The 20,255-nt window shown below is 47.5% G+C and overlaps 1 protein-coding gene across 1 annotated transcript in view; it reads left to right on the top strand.

The window, feature by feature from the left end:
• The window catches only part of LENG1 (leukocyte receptor cluster member 1), an 85,882-nt gene that overhangs the window by 59,537 nt on the left and 6,090 nt on the right, over positions 1-20,255 (top strand). The gene's annotated exons all lie outside the window — the stretch shown is intronic.

Genomic DNA, 20,255 nt, shown 5'->3' with positions numbered 1-20,255 from the left:
CAGGGAAACTCCCGGTTTCTAGGATTATTTGAAACATGTCCGCAAAAAATTTTGCCCACCAGTCTGGTTGTGTTTTGATTATCACTGCTGGGAGGTTATCAGGGCCTGCTGCTCTCGTAAGGTTTAAACTCTTTATCGTTTTCCTAACCTCATCGACAGAAAACTCAGGTTTCATACCTACTACCAGACCGCTCCAATCTGTGTACTGGTTCTCTTCCTGATCTGTTTTTGCGCTATACAGGTCCTGTAAATATTCCTCCCAGGCCGCCTCCTCAACAATGCAGTTCATTGCCCCTTTGTGGCCTTCTGCAGCTGAATTCACTAGTTGCCAGAACTGGCGTAGGTTCCTTGTTTCAATCGTCTCTAGGAGTTTTACCCAACATCCTTCTTTAAATTCTCTTTTTACCCTCCTTGTTAACATGTTATACTCTCTTTTTAGGGCGGCTAAGTCTTTTCCACTGGCCTGATTCCCACTTCGGGCAAACCGGCGGGCCATTCTCCTGACTTCTCTTTTCTTTTCCAGACATTCCTTTGTAAACCAGCCTGTTAATTTACCTATTTTTCTATCGCTTACTTTGGTTTTGTTATTTCCCCCATTACCACCTCTTAATCCTTTGCAGAGTATTTGGACAACCTCCTCGATTTTTCTTACATACCAGTCAAGGGTTTGTCCACTTACTATCTGTAGATCTAGATGTTGTTGTAACCTTATTAGTCTTGAGATGTATTCATCCGTTAGTTTAGTTGTACGGCGTCTAGGGTAATCCATCTGTTGCTCTAACACTTGAGGGCGGGTTTCTACCTTTACTACTGTCCGAGAGTGGAAACTTACTTGGAGGCAGTATTTGAAGGGATGTCAGCCATGATAGGAGAACTGATACCACAGACCCCACTGGTTGGGCTCCTGGGCCTAACCCTGAATCTAAAGACAAAACATAAGAAATTCCTGGCTATGGGGTTCCTGATTTAAAGAGGAGGGTGGCTTGTCGTTGGTGGGAGAGGGCGCGCGCCCAAATTTGAGGAATGGGTGCATGACTTGACCACTTGACAGGAGCAAATACAAAACTATGCTGATTTGTTGCCAATGAAGTCCCGCCCTAAAGATATATGGGGCTATTAGTTGCTTACCTCCTGGAGCGGAGTGCAAATGATGAGAGGGAGGAGAGGGACTTAACGGAAAGTGGAGTAAGGTAGAATAGTCTGAACTGACTGTACTACACGTGCATAGGCAATGGGGAGAGACTGGAGCAGGCTGAGCTCGGTAATTATAGGAAGATTAAAGTGAGCAGCAAGCTATACGTTGGAGTGGGAGCCTAACTGAAATGATCGTAGGACCACAAAGGGAGGTGGGAGGGCTGACCGTTTCCAAGATATTGTACTGTGCCAAATGTCGTAACATTAAATACGCTGTAATTTACAGGGGGGGAGGGTGTTGCAGTGTTGGGGTGGGGGTGGGGGGGGTGGGAAGAGTTATAACTGTTTTGAGGAGAATGAGATCTCAGATGGAGACTAAACTGGTAACAGGCATGTAACGACGATCGGAATGCATATATCAATGTACCATGCAATGTTTCAATAAAGGTTTTTAGTACGTTTGACCTTTACATAATATAGAGTGTAAATAGAAAAATAGACCAAAAACGTAAATAAAAGCAGCCATTGTCTCACAAAAAAAAAGATAGGGTGGTAATGCGTACCAATCCAAAATTTCTTTCAAAGCGGGTGTCTCCATTCCACCAAATTGCCAGTATTTTTTCCCCAACCTGACTCCGTTGCAGAAAGGGGTCTACGCACCTTAGATATATAACGAGTCCTCATGTATAATATAGATAGAACCAAATCATTTAGAAAAACATAAAAACTCTTTGTTGGCTTTAAAAACCACAAAAAAGAAGGGCCATTTCTAAATTGGACATTGCATGCTGGATTTTCATCTAAACATGCTATGCTAAACCTAAAAGAGCGTTACCTATTCCTCCTAGAGCTTATGCCACTCGTAAAAAAGTACCTTCAATGCCATTCCTAGGAGATATACCTATATCTGACATATGTAAATCAGCTATATGGTGTACACTTCATACATTTACAAAACATTACAATATAGATGTGCTGGCCCGTCAACAAGCCAATGTTGGCCAAGAAATTCTACGTACATTATTTCAAACCACTGCAAACCCCACAGGTTAGCCTCCTCTTCTGGTGTAGGACTGCTTTACAGTCTATGCTAAGCTTGTGTATCTACAGCCAAACCTTCCTCGAATAGAAAATGTTACCCAGTAAGCATCTGTTCGTGGTGTGTAGAGCTATAGATTCACATGTGCCCACCCTCCTCCCCGGACACCTATGTTTGTTGCAGTTACTTTTATAGGTTATCATATTCCTTTAGATGGTCATTTTACTATGCTACACTAAACTTCACATTCCTTCCTCTCCCATCTTGCGGGAAAACAATAGTCTATGATTGTGCGCATTACCAACAAGAGGAGGAGTCACTCTACCTCGTGACTTAAAACACTTTCTTCGAAGAAAAACAACTTGCACCCATCTGAGCCCAAAACTAGATGGCAGGATTATGCTAATCATGTGAATTTACAGCATTACATGCCACGAACAGATGCTTACTGGGTAAGTAACATTTTTCTTTTAATATCATCGAAGCAAATCAATATACTAGGTGATGCCATTTCATTATACCCTATATAGTTTTATCAGTAAAACTTTAAGTCGGTGCAAATGTAGTAGTCATTTCGATTGAAAAAGTGTTGTCTGTAATGGCACTGCACTGCTACACTATGCATACTCCACTCTACTCCACTTTATGCCCCTCTACGCCACTTCAATTCACTCTGTGCTACTCCAATCTGTGCATCTCCTCTCTATGCCACTTTCTTCCACTCCATTTCCTTCTACGAAACTTCACACTGGCACTTAACACCACTCCAGAACACTCCACGAAACTCCACAACACTCTACGCCACTCCACTCTACTCCACTCTGTCACTCCACGCCCCTCCACTCTATTACACTCCACTCTATTTTACTTCACCTTACGCCTCTCCACTCTGTCACACTCAACTCTATGCCATTTAACTCTAGGTCACTGTACGCCACTTCACAACTCTACTCCCCTGTGACACTCCCCCCTAACCACCTTACTCCACTGTACGACACCACTGTATCTTACTCTGTACCCCTTTACTCTGCACTCTATGATCCTCCATCCACTCTACGTCATTCCACTCTATGATCCTCTACTGTACGTCATTCCACTCTATTCTGACTCTCCACTCTGTGTCATTCCACGCCACGCCGTTCGACTCTGACCCTCCACTCTCCATCCTTGCACTCCACTCACACATCTCTACGACCCTCCACTCTCTATTCTGACCCTCCATTCTCTACCCTATGACCCTCCACCCTACCCTATTTCACACCACTGTTCTTCTACTCCACTCTATGACCCTTCACTACCTTGACCCTACTCCACCCTGACCCTCAACTCTGCCACTCCACTCTACAACCTGATTCTCCATTCTGCCACTCCACTCAACAACCAGACTCACCACTCTGCCACTCCACTCTACAACCCGATTCTCCATTCTGCCACTCCACTCAACAACCAGACTCACCACTCTGCCACTCCACAACCCGACTCGCCACTACTCCACCACTCGCCACACCACTCTGACTCTACTCCGCTCGGACTCTCCCCTCCTGTCTATGCCCCTTCTCTTATCTCCACGCCACTCTATGCCATGCCCTTCTACTCTGATGCTTCACTCTATGCCATTCCACAACACTCTCCCATACACCATTCCCGCCACTCTACGCCTCTCTCCTCTACAACATGATACTCCACACCACTCTGACTCTACTCTACTCCGCTCTGACTCTCCCCTCCTGTCTATGCCCCTTCTCTTTTCTCCACGCCACTCTATGCCATGCCCTTCTACTCTGATGCTTCACTCTATGCCATTCCACAACACTCTCCCATACACCATTCCCCGCCACTCTACGCCTCTCTCCTCTACAACATGATACTCCACCCCACTCTGACACTCTTTGCCACACCACTAACTTTTAGCCATGCTGAACAGCAGCTTCACTGGAGTACATGGCTTAAACACATTGGCAAAGCCAATATCTCTTGCATAGATGAGACCTATTGGCTCGATCAATGTTTGTTACTTCTAGGTACTGGTTGTAATTGACCGAGTAAAAACTGCAGTTCTGTAGGAAAGGGACCTAATTATTAACATTTGTTTCGACAGTGAAAGGCTCAATAAAGAACAGAGTGGAGGCACAGCTTGGCTCAAGGACAAAATGGCAGCTGTCCCTTTAGACCTTCGAGGTACTTACCATGTCCCCCAAAAATACCGTGTATGGACCCCTATAACAGACTCCTCGCACATGGAAATAGAAGTCCGAAGATAAGCAGAGTGGAAAGCAACCACCAACGGAATCCAAAAAATGGCGTTCTTGGAGACTACGCTGCATTGAATGGATGGTGGTTTAAGACGAACGCAGGTTTGAGGCAAGATGCGTCCGTTTTAGAAGCATGCAGGCGGAAAAAGAAATAATACCTCCTTAAACAAGCCAAGAAGATCCTGAAAGAACCCCTCCACCCCCTTGAACTCAACAGGCAGTATAGTCACCCCGAAATCAAGGCAGTTACTATTCATGAAAGCAGTGGGTCTTGGAAAGGGTTTAAAAACAAGTAGTTGGCCTGGAGGAGCATAGAGCAGAGTATAGTGGCATGGAGTGTCCTAATTCACAAGGGACTCCATATATGTCTGAGCACAAGAAATCTAATACATGCACAAAAAAGTCATGGATTTAGAAAAGCAGGCCAAGAGGAATAGCATGCGCTTCCGTAGCACCCCAGAGGGTGAGGTAATGGAGGAGTTTTTGGTGAAATTCATTCCAGACCTTTTAGTAAGACTTTTCTCTGCCCCTGGCGTTCAAAAGAGCCCACCCTCCTGGCAAACAGACCGCTCCAACCAACTCCGCCCTATAATTGCATTTCTCCTCAGGCACCAGCAAAATTGACTGATCATCCAGGTAGCAATAAAGCATGGCTCACAAGATACGCAGATGTTTTCTTTGGCACCAAGTTGAGGGGGAAAACGTTCTTAGTGCAACAACTTCTTTTGAGACAATGAAACTTTGCCATATTTGAACTAGGAACCACGAACGTAACAGTGCACAATAAAAGCAAGAATTTGGGAAACCTGATCAACGTGAATTATTTTTGGACTCTATGTGCTCAAGTCATGGAGGGATACATATGACAACTACTTATCACAGATTTAGAAACCACCGTACGACTCTTAAGATCTCCTGACAGGAAAGAACTGCAAAAGGTTGTAGATTCAATGAAGATCGACTGAGACAAGCTTAGATTCCCATTTAAACCCACCAATACAGATAAAGGTCCATAACATGAAGTCACAGAATGGCAAAATACAGGCTTGACAAGCCCCCTTTACCTTTGAATTTCCTGTTGATAAACACACATGTTGCAGCACTAATACAAGGGACAGTCCTCAGACAGCTGTCAAACGGAAGGCCCTTTCTGCCACGTACTACCCTATAAACTCTTGTCACACTTTCCTGTAGAACTGAAGACCAGAGCCAGTTCTGGTAACTATAACTCAGATACACCCGCCACTGAAAATCTTAAACAAGTAAACTGAACAGCACCGTAAACGTCAAACATAGAAATTACTCTGTGAAAAAGAAACCTCAATATCCCAGAATGCACTAGACAAGGAACTTAATGAACGTACCCACTGTCTTTAGCTTACTATTTTATAATTGGTCGGTTCTCGTAACTACCCTCATAATTTTGTACTACACGTATGTTTAGAGCAGAATTAAGCTCGTCCGAAAAGAGCGTTATGAAGAGTTCTTAGTTATCCTTGTAAATGTTTTCTTTTTTTGGTGAACAATGAGAGAACCCACCCATGCAAATCCCGAATGACAAAGAAGTGGGGAGAAGAGGGGCCACACAGGTGCTCCTATTGTATTGTCCTATACCACTCTACCCCATTCCTCTGAACTAAACACTCCCCAGCTACAGAGGTATCAATAAGATCCTACATTAAATTAACAGATACTGATATCCAACTGGATGTGTCACACTAAAAGAAGGAGATAAAGATCCTGCAATATCTTGCCTTGAAGCAAAAAGGGCCGCTATCGCACTCCTAAACTAGACGCACCTGACACAAGTAGAACAAGAGAAACTAATATGGGAGCGCCTGGTATTAGAATGCAGTTCTAAAAAACCAATTACAGGCACAATATGCAACCTCATCCACATCCCAAGGAGTGGCTATCCTTTTCAGGACCTCTCATTTAAAATATTTCTCATTGGCAGGCCAAAAAGAGGCATATTTATCTTTGCTAAAGTTACAAACCAAGGTGAGATGTTCATAATAGGATCATTATGGGCACCCAACTTCATGCAAACTCCCTTCTACACAACCCTATATCTGCTCCTTGCCGAATCTGTCCAGTCAACATTCCTCATGGGAGGAGACTAGAAGTTAGTTATTGACTTAATTATATTTAGAACTGGTCCCCTAGACAAGGGTAATTTCTCAGGTGGAGCACTTCTCAAATACATTATATGTTGCCAGTCCCTCTGCATGTTATATTTCTTCATTTTGATTTGTAAAATGGAAAATACCAATTAAAAAATGCATTGAAAAAAACAGAACAATCGGTAATTATTCCCAGGAGACCATTTTGCTCCGTTCTCTTTTTCTTTGAGCATGCAGACAAAACCTTCAGTGAAGGGAGGGTTGATGAACGAGTGAACAGTGGAGGATACTCTTGCTGGCGAAGTGTTGCTCCAGGAAAAAACCTTTCCATCCATAGCAAGGTGTCCTTACCAAATTCATCCTCTTTGGATAGATTTCATAGCAGTACATCAACCAAGAGGACAAGGGAGAAACTGGAAGATAATTAGCCAAGAAGATTTCCAAGAGAAGTTTAAGACACTTTGCCTTACCTATAGCTGATGTACAGATATCCACTCTGGGCACGTTTTTTGGTTCCGACTAGTTTCTAACGTGGCTTGATCAGAACCTTGGACTATGTATCACATGTATGTGTTACTAGTGACTATGATGGGCCATCAGATCTAGAGAGACTAAGTTGGCATGTAAGCTGCACTGCAATGAGGACCGCAGAGGGTGTACAGGGTGCAACTGGTTTGCCTTGAAGACTTATTTTTAGGCTTCTGCAAAATTATTGTTCAGAGCTGGTGTTGGAACCTGCCAGCATTTTGGAATGAGCAGCAGTGCTAGACAGCAAAATCACAAGCGGGTGAGCCCTACTGTTCATTCTAGATGGGAGAGTTAATAGCAGCACAAGTATGAAAAGTAAATGTAAATATGGGCAAAGAGGAGACACACATGAAGTTAAATATGCTGAAGCACAACCGTTAACCCCTCCCCTGCTGGTGACGGAACCACTCCGTCATCAGCCGCGGTCGCGCTGTGCTGAGGATGGAGCGGTTCCGTCACGGCCCGCTCGGCACGCCTGTGCGGCGCAGATTCCGCGCCTGCGCTGAGCGTTCCATTGAGCGGGCGGAGCCGTCACGGAACCGCTCCGTCATGAGCACAGCGCAACCGCGGCTGGTGACGAAGTGGTTCCGTCAACAGCATGGGCGCGCCGCGCCGCGCGCCCCCCCCCCCTCGCCCCCGCCGCAGTGAAGGGGTTAAATATGTTTGGAGGCAAACATAAAGTGAACAAAGTAGTTATGACGAGAAAGAATTAAGGTTTTTAGAGTCTGCATTGTAGAGAAAGAAAGAAACATTTGAGAGAGGAGTTAAACACGGTGCCCCGATTTCATGCAAATGAAGCATAGGCAAGATAAGCTGGACAAAATATTGAGGGAGAAGCAAGAGAATAGGAAATCTAAGGAGAAAAGACATCCTTTTTAAGGTCTCGGACTAGGCAGCGCATGCTCGGTCTCATCAGAGAGATACTGTATTCAGTATAGTGGGCAAAGCTCCGCCCACTTTCCAGCTATCATTTTGATTGGCCGCAATTCTAAATGCTGCATTTTGATTGGTTTTTGGGAACTTAATCCCGCCTCCTCCCGGCCATGACATCATTTTCCTCCTTCCGAGGCTTTCAGCCCCTTTACTTCCACAAGTTTTGTTGCCCAGCCTTTCCCCGTTCCCTCCGGTAGTCTGTAACTTCTTGGACCATCACCACCCTCTCCCGTCTATGCATTCTTTCACGCACGCACTTCTGTTGAAAATGCAGTAGGTCCCTCATAAATATGATTCCTATTGCATTTTCAGTGCTTGGTTGTCTTGTGATTGGTCCATGAATTAACACTCTTTGTTGTATGCGTGCGATGCCATCATACCCATGCGGGTGGCGTAGCCCGCAGAGCCTGCACCCGCCCCTCAGCCACAGTCGCTGTATACCAGCGTGAGCCTGCCGCAGCTCTCCCTCGGCCGCGGCCAGCCTGCAGCACCAGCGGCCATGGATCCACGTCAGATGGTGTAATCAGGCAAAACAGCGTCAAGGGCCGAGATGTCAGCGGGCCCCGGACCGCCCCGCAGAGCCTGCATGGGCCCGGGGTCTCATCCCGGAAAGTTTCACCGGCCTCCCACCTCACTTTCCCTGGCTGGCGTGATCGCAGCGGCCCAGCACCAGCACCTTCAGCTTCCGGCTGGCAGCCCTCTGTCCCTATCCACCCCTCCGGACCTGGTTCCTGAGCGGAACTGCGTGCTGTGCTGGCAGAAACTGAAGGTGCTAATGCTGGGCAACTGCGATCACGCCGTCGCACTTGTCTTGTCCCAGCTCACTATGATTCCAAACTCTATGCAAAAATGTTATTTTAGGTTGTTGCATAATATGACAGCTTGGAGCAGGTGCCTACCACAAAGAAACTGTCCCGAATCGTGTTTCACATCAATGTTGTTTTTCTTTTTAAACGGATTGCTTTGTTCCTCAGTTCTTGCCACTCCACAATTGCATTATCAGTGGTCACAGTATTGAATCCTGATGGCCCACTCAGCCTTTCATCCTTCTGAGGTCAATATATGGGCTCCTTGGGTAACAATAAACAACTGTGTTTAGCGCTGATACCAGAAGGAGTGACGTGTGCTTTACAAATCTGCACTTTAGTAATAATAATAATAATAATAACTGAAGCTTATACAGCGCCTGGTTACACTGGCCAGTGTGTCCCTGCGCTAACTTGGCCACTAGCTTACCATACTATTGTGCCGTCCCCACCAGGATCTCCTAATGCCTATCCTCGAGGAATAAGTAAGTTTTCAAATATTTGCGGAAAACCACCTCTGAGGTTTCCACACGGAGCCTGAGAGGAAGGCTATTCCATAGACGGGTCACCAGGAACCGAAAGACCTCCCTCCCATTCTTGCTCTTCTGATTTTAGGTAACTGCACTAAACCCGCCCCTGGGATCGCAATTGACGATTCAGGGTGTATGGAGTTATGAGGTTGAGAAGGAAGCGGGGTCCTTTCCCCTTTGTAATCCAATGACTTACACAGAGGGCTTTAAATTGGATCCGCTCCCTAACTGGCAGCCAGTGAAGCGTCTCCAAAGCTTTTTTAGAGGCTGCTCTCAAGTAGCATCAACATCAGGCAGGCAGCAGTATTTTGGATGCGCTGCAAGGCAGCTTACATTCGCTCCCAGATAGAGGACATTCCCATAGTCCAGCCTTGAAGTTACTAAGGCATGGACCAGGGATTTCCTAGCTGTTACAGGGAGTAAATCCAAGGTTTTTCTGAGGCCGCGTAGGATACCAAAAGACACACCAGTAACACGCCTTGTGTGATAGTCGAATGATATTTTATAATCAATCCAAATCCCCAGATTTTTGACTTGATCATTTGGTACAGGGAGAGGCCCCAGCACCTGGGGCCACCATGCCACTTTGTTACCCATACTGCTCGATTCAGATTCAACTAACAATAGCTTTTAACCCCTCCCCTGCTGGTGACGGAAATGCTCCGTCATCAGCCGCGGTCGCGCTGTGCTGATGACGGAGTGGTTCCGTCACGGCCCACCCGGCACGCCTGCGCTGCGCGGATTCCATTAAGCGTGCGGGGCCGTGACGGACCCGCTCCGTCATGAGCACAGCGCGACCGCGGCCGGTGACGGAGCGGTTCCGTCACCAGCATGGGCGCGTCGCGCGGCCCCCTTAGCGCTGCGGCGGAATAGCCGCCACAGCGAATGGGTTAAAAATCACAATGTTGTTGTCAGCAGGCTCTATTCTGTCCCCAGCGCACGCACAGCAAGTAGTTTGAGCCTTGATTGTAAGCTGTAATTTTGAATTGTAAATGTATTTATATTGCGCTTACGATCCCCGACGAGGCTTTTTCAGTGAGTAGCGCTGTACTCCGGACCCTAGATTCACCCACCCTACCCACACACACATACACACACCCTACCCCCTCATACATAAATACATACACTCACACACCTCACTCCACCACACACACAAACACACCCTACCCACACACACACATATTCACTCACCCCACCACAGACAAACACACCCTACACACACACACATTAACTCATCCCCCACAGACAAACACACCCTACACACACCCACACACCGGCGGCGCCAGCAGGGGATGCGATGGCAACATGAGAGGGCTTGTGTCGCAGCGGGTAAAACAGAGCATGTACTGGAAAACCACAGGGCCCATGAAGAAATCCACAGAGTACTCAAAAGGGAATTTGTTCCGCTATCTAGATTAGAATGTGTACTTTCCATGTCTGTATATTGAATTACCGTGGCCAGGTGGAATAAGTGCGCCTTAAAAAGTATTTAGTCTACTAATTTATGGCACCAAAGGTTGGGACATAGGACTCTGAGACCCATTATAGGCACTTGTGGACACATCGAATTTAGATAATATTGCCGATGCAGGAACAACATTGTGGAGACTGCGTCACCCACTGCTTGCTTGACCCCCCCTTGTATAACTAACGTGACTATTATTGCTGGATGGTTATGTCCATACTGCGAGCAGGGCAAGACAGTTGGCTATAGCGTACTACTCACTGTGAGGGTGCACAGTTATTGTTCTGCCGAATTTGCTTGTTGGATGTATATTAATATATTTATAATAGCAACTACACCACTAAGCTCATTAATATGATGAGACAAATTGGCATTGCCAATGCTTGTTGTTAAGGTTGTCACATTTGATGAACTGGAACTGCAGAAGGGCAAGCAGAAACGCTTTCTTATGAAGATTAGTAAGGGAAAGAAAACAAAATGTAAAAGTTATCTGCATAGAAGTGAAAATCAAAACCAAAAAAAAAAATAAGAGGTTGGAGGAGTGGAACAAAGTGAGAATAGTAAAGTACTCAAGACTCCTCAGAACAAAGTGGTGAACTGTATAAGAAGCAGACCGAATCCTTCCAAGTGATCGTATAACAACTATCGGATAAATAAAAATTAAGTTAAGTAAGTTCACTGCCAAAACTACAGAAGGTAGATAGGGACTAATCAAATAGAATGCACCACTTCAGAAAGATCTAATCGAATAAGAACATTAGGGAGTTTGTTGTGATGTACATGTACAAGATATTTGGTAACAGAGAGCAAATCGGTCTCAGTGGTGTGGAACGGAAACCAGACACAATGTGGATCATTAGGCAAAATACAAAAAGATAACAAGGAAAAAACTATTCCCTCAAGCGTCTTGGATAAAGAAGGAAACAAAGAAATAGGATGAATATTATGTAAATCATTACAGCATGGGTGTGGCTTGGAGCGTCAACATGGCGGTCGCACTCTAAGAGTGCTCCTGACCCCTCCGTCATCCACTCCAGAATCAGCCACAACCAGCTATCATCCACCCCGCCAATCTGCTGCTTGCATTCTATCATAACTTGTACTAGTTATTAGAGGCCGAAAACTGCAACCTTGGACGTGGCGGCCGGCCTTGTATTCAGACCTCTGGGCCGTGCCGCTCTTAATATGGCGACACCCATCTCCTGTGCTTTGTAGCCATGGCCCACGCCGAGACTGGTGCGGAGGGCGGCCCCTGTGGCTGACCCGGGCCCCCTCCAACGTGGCCAACTGATGTGTTGATGCGAGGTCGCGGTCCAATCCGACTCTGCGTGACCAAATACGAAGAACTTCGGCCTCCGCTGGGGCCCGACACGAAGGCCCGGATCAAAGTGACTGAGTCCCATGTCTCTAAAGTTGAGGACGACGTCCATCAGTTAAGACCAAGTCGCGAGTCTGCAGACCCACACTAAAGAACTGCATAAACTAGCAGAGGATGCGGAAAACAGGTCAAGACGCTATAACCTCCGTCTAGTAGGATTTCCGGAGGGCTCAGAGCAGGGGCAGATGAGTAACTACATTGAACACTGGACACACTCATGGATGCTCAAAGAATCCCTCTCCCAGTGGTTTACGATCGAGCGGGCTCACCGCTCTCTGGCTCGAACACCTCCGCTGGGAGCACCACATAGACCGATAATTGCTCAGATCCTCAACTTTAAGGACAGAGACGCCATCCTCGCCGAAGCACGAAATGAACATCCCTAACGCACCAGGGCCCCCCAATAATGATTTTTCCTGACTACACACACACCGGTCAAAACCCAAAGGCGATCAATTGTCGAGGTTAAACAAAAACTCTGTGCATTGGATCTCCAATATAGGCTTCTTTTTCCAGTCTTCATCCGAGTGGTGTTCCAGAACAAAACCCTCTTCTTCGAGTTCCCTGAGGCACCCTGGACGTGGCTGACGGAGGAACGCCCCTTGAGACTGAGCGCTCTGGACCGCTCCTCCAAGGCCCGAGCCGAGGATGCCTGGGCAAGGTTGCCTAAGCCAAGCAACAGACGCACACGCAAGGGACGCGAAATGCGTCGAGCCAGATCGGAATCTCCCGTGGGTACTGGGCTACATCCACAAATGCAGGAACCTTTGAACGACTCCCACTCCTCGCGGCGAGCTGGTTCTACAGTCCATTCGGATCCTGGAAGTACCTCGCCTCAAACCCCTCCTGTGGACTTAGCGAACTCGGACCTCTCTCGGAGCCCGGCACTCCTTGAATGCTGATAATGCACAGTGGTGGACTGCTTTAAACATAAGACGTGGCTCATTCCTGATGGCCATGTCTACCGCAACTCCAGTTCTTCTGATTGCGGTGATACATCCTTTATGTGAGATGGGGTCCTCCACGAATCTCCACACCCAAGCGTTTTCGTGGTTTTTTTTTTTGCATTGATTGTTCGGGTCGACAGATGCTTCCGTTTCCGAAGTACAGGGTGGAGGCAGGGTAGTAGGGGTGGGGGCATTGTCCCAGTTTCTTGTTAATACTCCGTTGTCCACACCAGCAACTTTTTTCAGCAATATGATACTCCCACACACAGCCCAAGATGCAGAGACGCACCTGTAGTCCACAGCTTGCTCATCTCCCGTGGGTCCATATCTGCACTTCCACCCACCATGACTCACACACGTAACTGCAGGGACCTGCTCCGTATAATATCGTGAAATGTCAGTGCGTTTTTGGACTGAGTTAAAAGGACAGCGGTCCTGCAGTACGCGCAATGCCATACAGCTGACATACTTCTACCCCAAGAAAACCATCTCCTAGGTAATAACTGCCCTTTCCTGGCACAATACGACTATGACCGAGTTTGGCATTCAAGGTTCAGTTGAGGGTCTAGAGGCGTGGCAATCCTTATGCGTTGCAATCTTCCTTTTCTACTTACCAAAGCCACTAATGACCCCGTGGGATGCTTCGTAACCCCAAGAGGAACCATAGGAGGCACTGCCCTCAATTTAATGTCTGTATACGCCCCACCATCACTGCTTACTCTTACCCACCCAACGCATCGCAGACTTCATCGCTTCACTTCCCTCCGAGACGACAATAATCGAAGGTGACTTTTTAATGTAGCCGGACCTTGATATCGCGTTCACCCCATTTGCCAGAAGATCCACACACGCTAAGCTCCTGGCAAACTGGTGAAGCTCCCTAGGAGGCTGCGGCACCTGAAGGGTCTGGCACCCCCCAGAGCAAACAATTCACACATACATCTGCCACACACCAGACGCATGTGCGACTTGACTATATCTTGGTGCCCGCCCTTGATTGTCAGAAAATTAGGGACATCACCATCCTTCCTAGAGGCATATCTGACCATTCACCCATACTTTTGGTAGTGGGAGATTCCCCCGGACACGCTGCGCCCGATATGGAGGATAAATGCCTGGTTCCTCCAAGACAAGGATTTTAAGAAAACTGTAGGTAAGGAAGTCAAACATTACTTTGTCACTAACCAACATTCCGTCTCTTCCCCGGGCTCTCTGGGGGAAGCTGGTAAAGCCACCATTTGCAGCTTTGCCAAAGGCCAACTTAAGCTCACACGGCTAGCACAGAACTCCCAGATCATCCTCCTGGAGGCTCAGGCCACCCTCCTTGATAGCCGCATGCCAGAGCAGAAAGATGACTCACAAGATAGATGACTAGCGTTCCTACGGGATGAGATCAGGCAGACTTCCATGGAGGCCGCCAGACTACTATGGAGATCTTCTGTAGCTAGGGTGCATGGGTGGGGGGACAAAAACAGGAAGATTCTTCTACGGCTGGCCACATACCCCATAGCTAATAGCATAATCCTAGAGAATAAAGGCTCAGACGGCACTATCCATTGCTCTCCTGCAGCAATGGCCCCGACTTTCACTGCCTACTACTCTAGGCTTTACTCCGAGCAGCGCCCTAGCCGTCCCCTCCCTGAGTTGCTCCACCAAGAGTGCATCTCTCTCCCTTGTCTCACTGCAGCAGAAAGGACTGATCTTGACCTCCGCATTACTCGAGAGGAACTCAACGATGCCATATCCTGTACTGCATCAGATAAAACTCCAGGCTCTGATGGGTTCCCCATGCAGTACTACGAGGCTTACAGTGAAACACTTGTTCCCCGTCTTGTAGATGTATATGCTGAAGAGGTCGAGAATGGCTCGTTCCGGCCAGAAACGGACGCTGTCACCATAGTGGTGATCCTGAAATCCCAATTTCCCTTCAGTGCTAGGCTCCGACTACCACCCCATCTCTCTCATCAACACGGATGTTAAAATATTTGCATTGGTCTTTGCCAATCGACTGAGACCCTATCTTGCCAAGTTGGTCCACTCTGACCAATGTGGGTACATGCCATCTCGAGGTACTAGACATTGTCTCAGACGTCTTCACTTAGCCCTGACGCACCGCCAGTCACTGACCCCTTACTTAGCGCTTCTCCTCATTGACTTTGAGAAGGCTTTTGATTCTGTAGACTGATGGTACCTGGAAGAGGTACTGCTTGAAATGGGCCTGGGGCAACACTGCCGTACTTTAATTATGATACTATAGACCGCAGGCACGTGTCCTTGTTAACGGGGCTTTATCAGGGCCGTTTCCTATTAGAAGGGGAACAAGACAGGTATGTCCCCCCTCACCACTCCTATTTGCATTAGCAATGGAATCTTTAGCATGCCTTATCCGATCAGGCTTAGACTAGGACAAAATCGCCCTCTATATGGATAATGTCCTGCTCTTTCTGGCTGAACCAACCCTGTCTGGACCCCACTGTCTCAGGCGTTGCATTTGTTTGGCCAGGCCTCCATTTAAACCCCACCAAATCCATCTTGCTTCCTCTCCATGGCTCGAGAGACTGCTTCGATTGGCAGTCCACAATACCTATTAGGAGGCAATCCTTCAAATACCTCAGAATCTGGGTGTCCCTACTTCCTGACCTTGCGTGGTCACTCAGTGTGACCCCATCGGTGAGGAGAGCCCGAGCTGACCTCCACAGATGGCAAACGCTACAGCTGAACCCTCTGGGAGGAGTCGCTCTCTTCAAAATGATGACACTGCCCAGAGTCTCATGCATAATTCAGAATACACCCTTTTGTTTCCCACAAACTTGGTTCACGGAACTAGATAGCATGACCACCAAATTCCTGTGGAAAGGTCGGAGGCCCAGTTTGGCCCCGTCCCAATGCCGGATCGGATCCTTCGATGGGGGAATGGGCATGACCAACCTATATCTGTACTACTTGGCGACCCACTTGCTTACTATACACGATTGGTTTAATGGAGGCTCGTCCGATCAGGCATACAAGGTGGAATTGAGCACCTTGGGCCTACCCAGGAGATGATGTACGGGGGGGCCCTCTCTAGATCTTTGCCTGTGAAGACACGGGGAGTTCTCCTGGCCTGGGGCGCCTCCTTGCGCCATACTCCATGTTCATACAAGCTAACCCAATACACAGCACTCTGGCGAGGCTCCTGGCTTCGGGAGGTCAGCAGCCTAGAAGGACTGTAGGGCTCGGCATCTCTCAACTCGGAGACGTATGGGGAGGTGACCATATGCATACTTTTCAAGACATTCAAACCTGATACTCACTACACTCCGCTCAATTTTACAGGTATCTGCAGCTACGCCACGCCCTCCACAACCACATATCAAATGGCACCTCGCTGCCAGAATATAGTCCACCTGAGGTTCAAACCATGACGGGTAACTTGGGGAAGAGAGGGACCTCCCGTATCTACCTATCCTTATCAAACAACACCCCCAACATGTTGGACTGCCTTAGGGATCAGTGGGATAGATGGGTTGGGCCTCTGGAGGAAGAAGACTGGAGAGAAGCACTGATGACACCCAGAACAGTCACCACTTACGCTAGACTCCGTTTGGTCCAGATATATTACTTAAATACCCCATACCTAACACCAAAACTCCTCTATAACGTAGGGCTAAGACCAAATGCATCGTGCTCCCGATGCAATCATGATCCAGCAGATTTATTTCGCATGGTATGGAATTGCCCCGTCATCACATGATATTGGGACTCCATAGAGAAGGAGCTCACAGAGGTTCTGGGTTGGGAGGTCCCGCATAGGCCGTTAAATGTGCTCCTGGGTATCACTGATTGGCTGGATGGGTCTTTGGCTGAATTTTTTAACCACAAACATGATGGTGGCCAAGAGGGACATTGCAGCTAACTGGTTGATTCCTGCCTCATCTACTAAAACGAAATGGCGTAGAGGAGTGGACTGGTGTGCTGCACAGGAAAGACCTATGTATGAGGCGAGAGGGTGCCAGGCGAAATACCGCAAAGTCTGGGGCAAATGGTTGAGGCAACTAGAATAATAATACCTCATTTGCAGGATTGTGGACTATATGCGTGACTCTGACTTTATTTTGCTTCCTGTAATTGTGTATTCCATGGGTCTCATGACGACGTCCTACAATTGTTACGAAAGGCTGAATTTGATTCCTACTTGTTCTTTCTGAGTTTAAAAACCAATAAAATTGATTATCAAAAAAAATAATTACAGCATGTAGCTCTTTGCATGCTGTGATGTATGCCTGCCTGTGAGTAGTACAATACTTGGGGATCTGTGGATTCAGTATTGAAAACCCAGGACCTTGTGATGGCTCCTCCACATGCCTTTCCATATAGATTTATGGATTGCCACATTTCTGAGAGCAGGGTGGGACACACATTGAAGGAAGGAAGATAGAGGCCATCTTGTGCACTTCAAAAGCACTCTCTGCTTCTGGAAAGGGTCAGTGGGGCATGGGCACATCTCAGGGAGAGGATGGGGCTATCGGTGAGGCAGAAGTTCAGGTGTGATCCTCGAGGCACTCCCATGGCCTGTGTTGTTGGGTTGTCTAGGTTGGAGTCCCTCCTTCTGTAACTGCTTCCTCAATAAAGGACAGAATAGAGGAGTGGGCACTTTAAAGGAAGCAACACCCACCTCACTAATTTTAAAAAGATACAGTAAATCGCAACTATGTCTGGGAATGGATTATAAAAGGGGAGTTAGAGTCTCGGAAATTGTCAGTTCCCAAGCAGTCAACTGTGTCTGTGCATGGACGTGGAGAAGCTCAGTGTGGCTTCTGTCTTGTGTGACATGGACTGGGGACCAAGGTCTGCAAGTTTCCCTGCTGGGTGAGGGGACATCCCCCAAGAGAATCAAGACCACAAGTCCAGGAGCACCAGCATCTGCTTGCCTGTCTAGACCAATGGACCCTGTGAGGAGGAGAGTGTACCTGAAGGGAGCAATGTGCTGTGGGGGTAATCACCCCCTACGTAGGCTTTACTTCGCATACCATTACTTCGCAAGCATTACAACGCATGCGATGTAACGGCGCGTAGCCTTTACTACGCAAGTTGTTACATCGCATGCGTTGTAATGGATAAACAGTGCCAAACAGGAAGCAATGCTGTAAAGGCTGACCCGGATGAGCACACACATGAACTCACCACCCACCCTCGATTCAAGGCTTGTTCTGCCAGCTCTGAAGCAATATCCAACTCCCGGGCTCCTGGCCTAAAATGAGAACTGCACGCTTGCGGACCCCTTCAGGGTGGAAGACAGGCCTCATCAGTCTTGAATGCTGACTACACTGGATGGGACATGATGGAATATTGAGAGACATAGGGAGCATTGAGGTGAAGGTAAGGGCATTGTCTTCATGCAAGGGGTCTTCTCATATCTGCATCTAATCATCCCCCATACCTCCCTCTGTTCTGCCAGCTCCGACGCAACATCCGACTCCCGGGCTCAGAGATAGGGAGAGCAGCCCCTGTCGTCATGGAGTGAGGGGGTGCAACTGAGTCCCGCATAGGGTTCCTCACCTACGAGGAGGAGGTCAGGAGAGGTAAACTGGGGCGTTGTCCTAAGGGGAGGGACATGAAGAGGTAGATTTTTAGGTTTTAGTGTTTGTGTAGTGTAGTGTAGTGTTTGGGGGTTTTGGTAGTGTTTTAGAGTGAATGTGTAGTGTATTTGTATTTAGTGTAGTGTTGGGGTAAATGTCTGTTTTCATTACTAGGCAAATTTTTAGTTCGCATACATTTACACTTACAATGTAAAGGTATGCAAACTAAAAACTTGCCTAGTAATGGTTATTGCTAAGTAAAAACTTCGTAGTAAAAAGCTGCGAAATAATGAGTCATATTTGCTGTGGGGGGATCCGGTCGAGTGGACCCCTGAGACGGAGAGTTAGATTTCTGGCCCTGTTGTACTGCCGCACCTATGGAACCGTTTGCTTGTGTGGGGCCCAAGTCCGTGACCCAGTATGCTAGAGGGGGCGCATTGAAGTCAAAGCATCGCACCAGTCGGGCTGTTTGCCCAAATGAGACCCAAATCGGTGACCCTTTATGCTAGAGGGGGTTGCCATGAAAAGCAACAGCTCTCACCTTGGTGCACCACTGAGAAGAGTGAGGGCCGTCGTCCAAGGGCAGTGTGTGACCCGAAAGAGCTGCGAGTTCTGACATGTGCACTGACTTGACCATCTGAGACAAAGTATCTGTCCAAGCCCTGTCCGGATCGGAGAAACATGCTGCATTACCAGAGGGGTGCTGTAGATATCCAGATGCTTTGCAGATGGCAGAAAGACTAACTCTGTTCGTCTGCATCCGCTTTAGTCTACTGCAACGCCTGATTGCTAAATGTTCCCAGCGAGAGCGGGTAAGAGTGATTGCTAACTGCAGTGCCCTGGGGGTACTTTCTCTAATAGAGCTTCAACACTGGGACATTTTGACTTTTAGAAGCCGCTGTAGAACTTCTAAGATATGTTCTCACTAGTGAAGTCTAACCTGAATGTTGCCCCACGTAAATGGGGAATAACAAGTAGACTGGTAAGTTGAGCTCCATACTTACCCTGACAGCGCTAGAATGCCGGCCTTACCAAGATTGTGTATATTGTTCGTGTGTGCCGTATTTCATTTTGTTTGTATCTAAATGCTTCCTTTGTCATAAAAGTGACTATCTGGCCAAACATTAATTTATTGGGGTTGCTGGATGTATTTTGACTCTTGTGTGCTCATATACACCTGGCACAGACATCTCCCCCACACCCCTGTGAAGTCTTGGACTGCTCGATTTGCGCAACAGCTGAGAGACAGGTGCTGAAGGGGTTAGTACTTGGCCCATTGCTCATTACCCATAGTAGGTCAAAACCCTGGCCCAGTAGCTCCTGCTTGCCCCAGGATCCTCTAAAACGGGTTCTGACAAGTACAAAATAGACTGTGTGGATAAAAGCCTTGTTCAGAAACAAGCCACTAGAAGAAAACTTCTTTAGCAGCTTTCAGCTGAGAAGCATAGGTGACATCTGTGGCCAGAAACGGATAAAAAGGTGTCCTGTGTTCTGTTGAGACTCTTCTGCTTTTGGCAGGCTCTTTTAAGCGACAGTAACAGCAAGTGTGTATCTTGAATGCT

This window comes from Lissotriton vulgaris, chromosome 7, assembly GCF_964263255.1.
Source record: "Lissotriton vulgaris chromosome 7, aLisVul1.2, whole genome shotgun sequence".
Classification (NCBI taxonomy): Eukaryota; Metazoa; Chordata; class Amphibia; order Caudata; family Salamandridae; genus Lissotriton; species Lissotriton vulgaris.
This window is presented reverse-complemented; position numbering and strand designations above follow the sequence as displayed.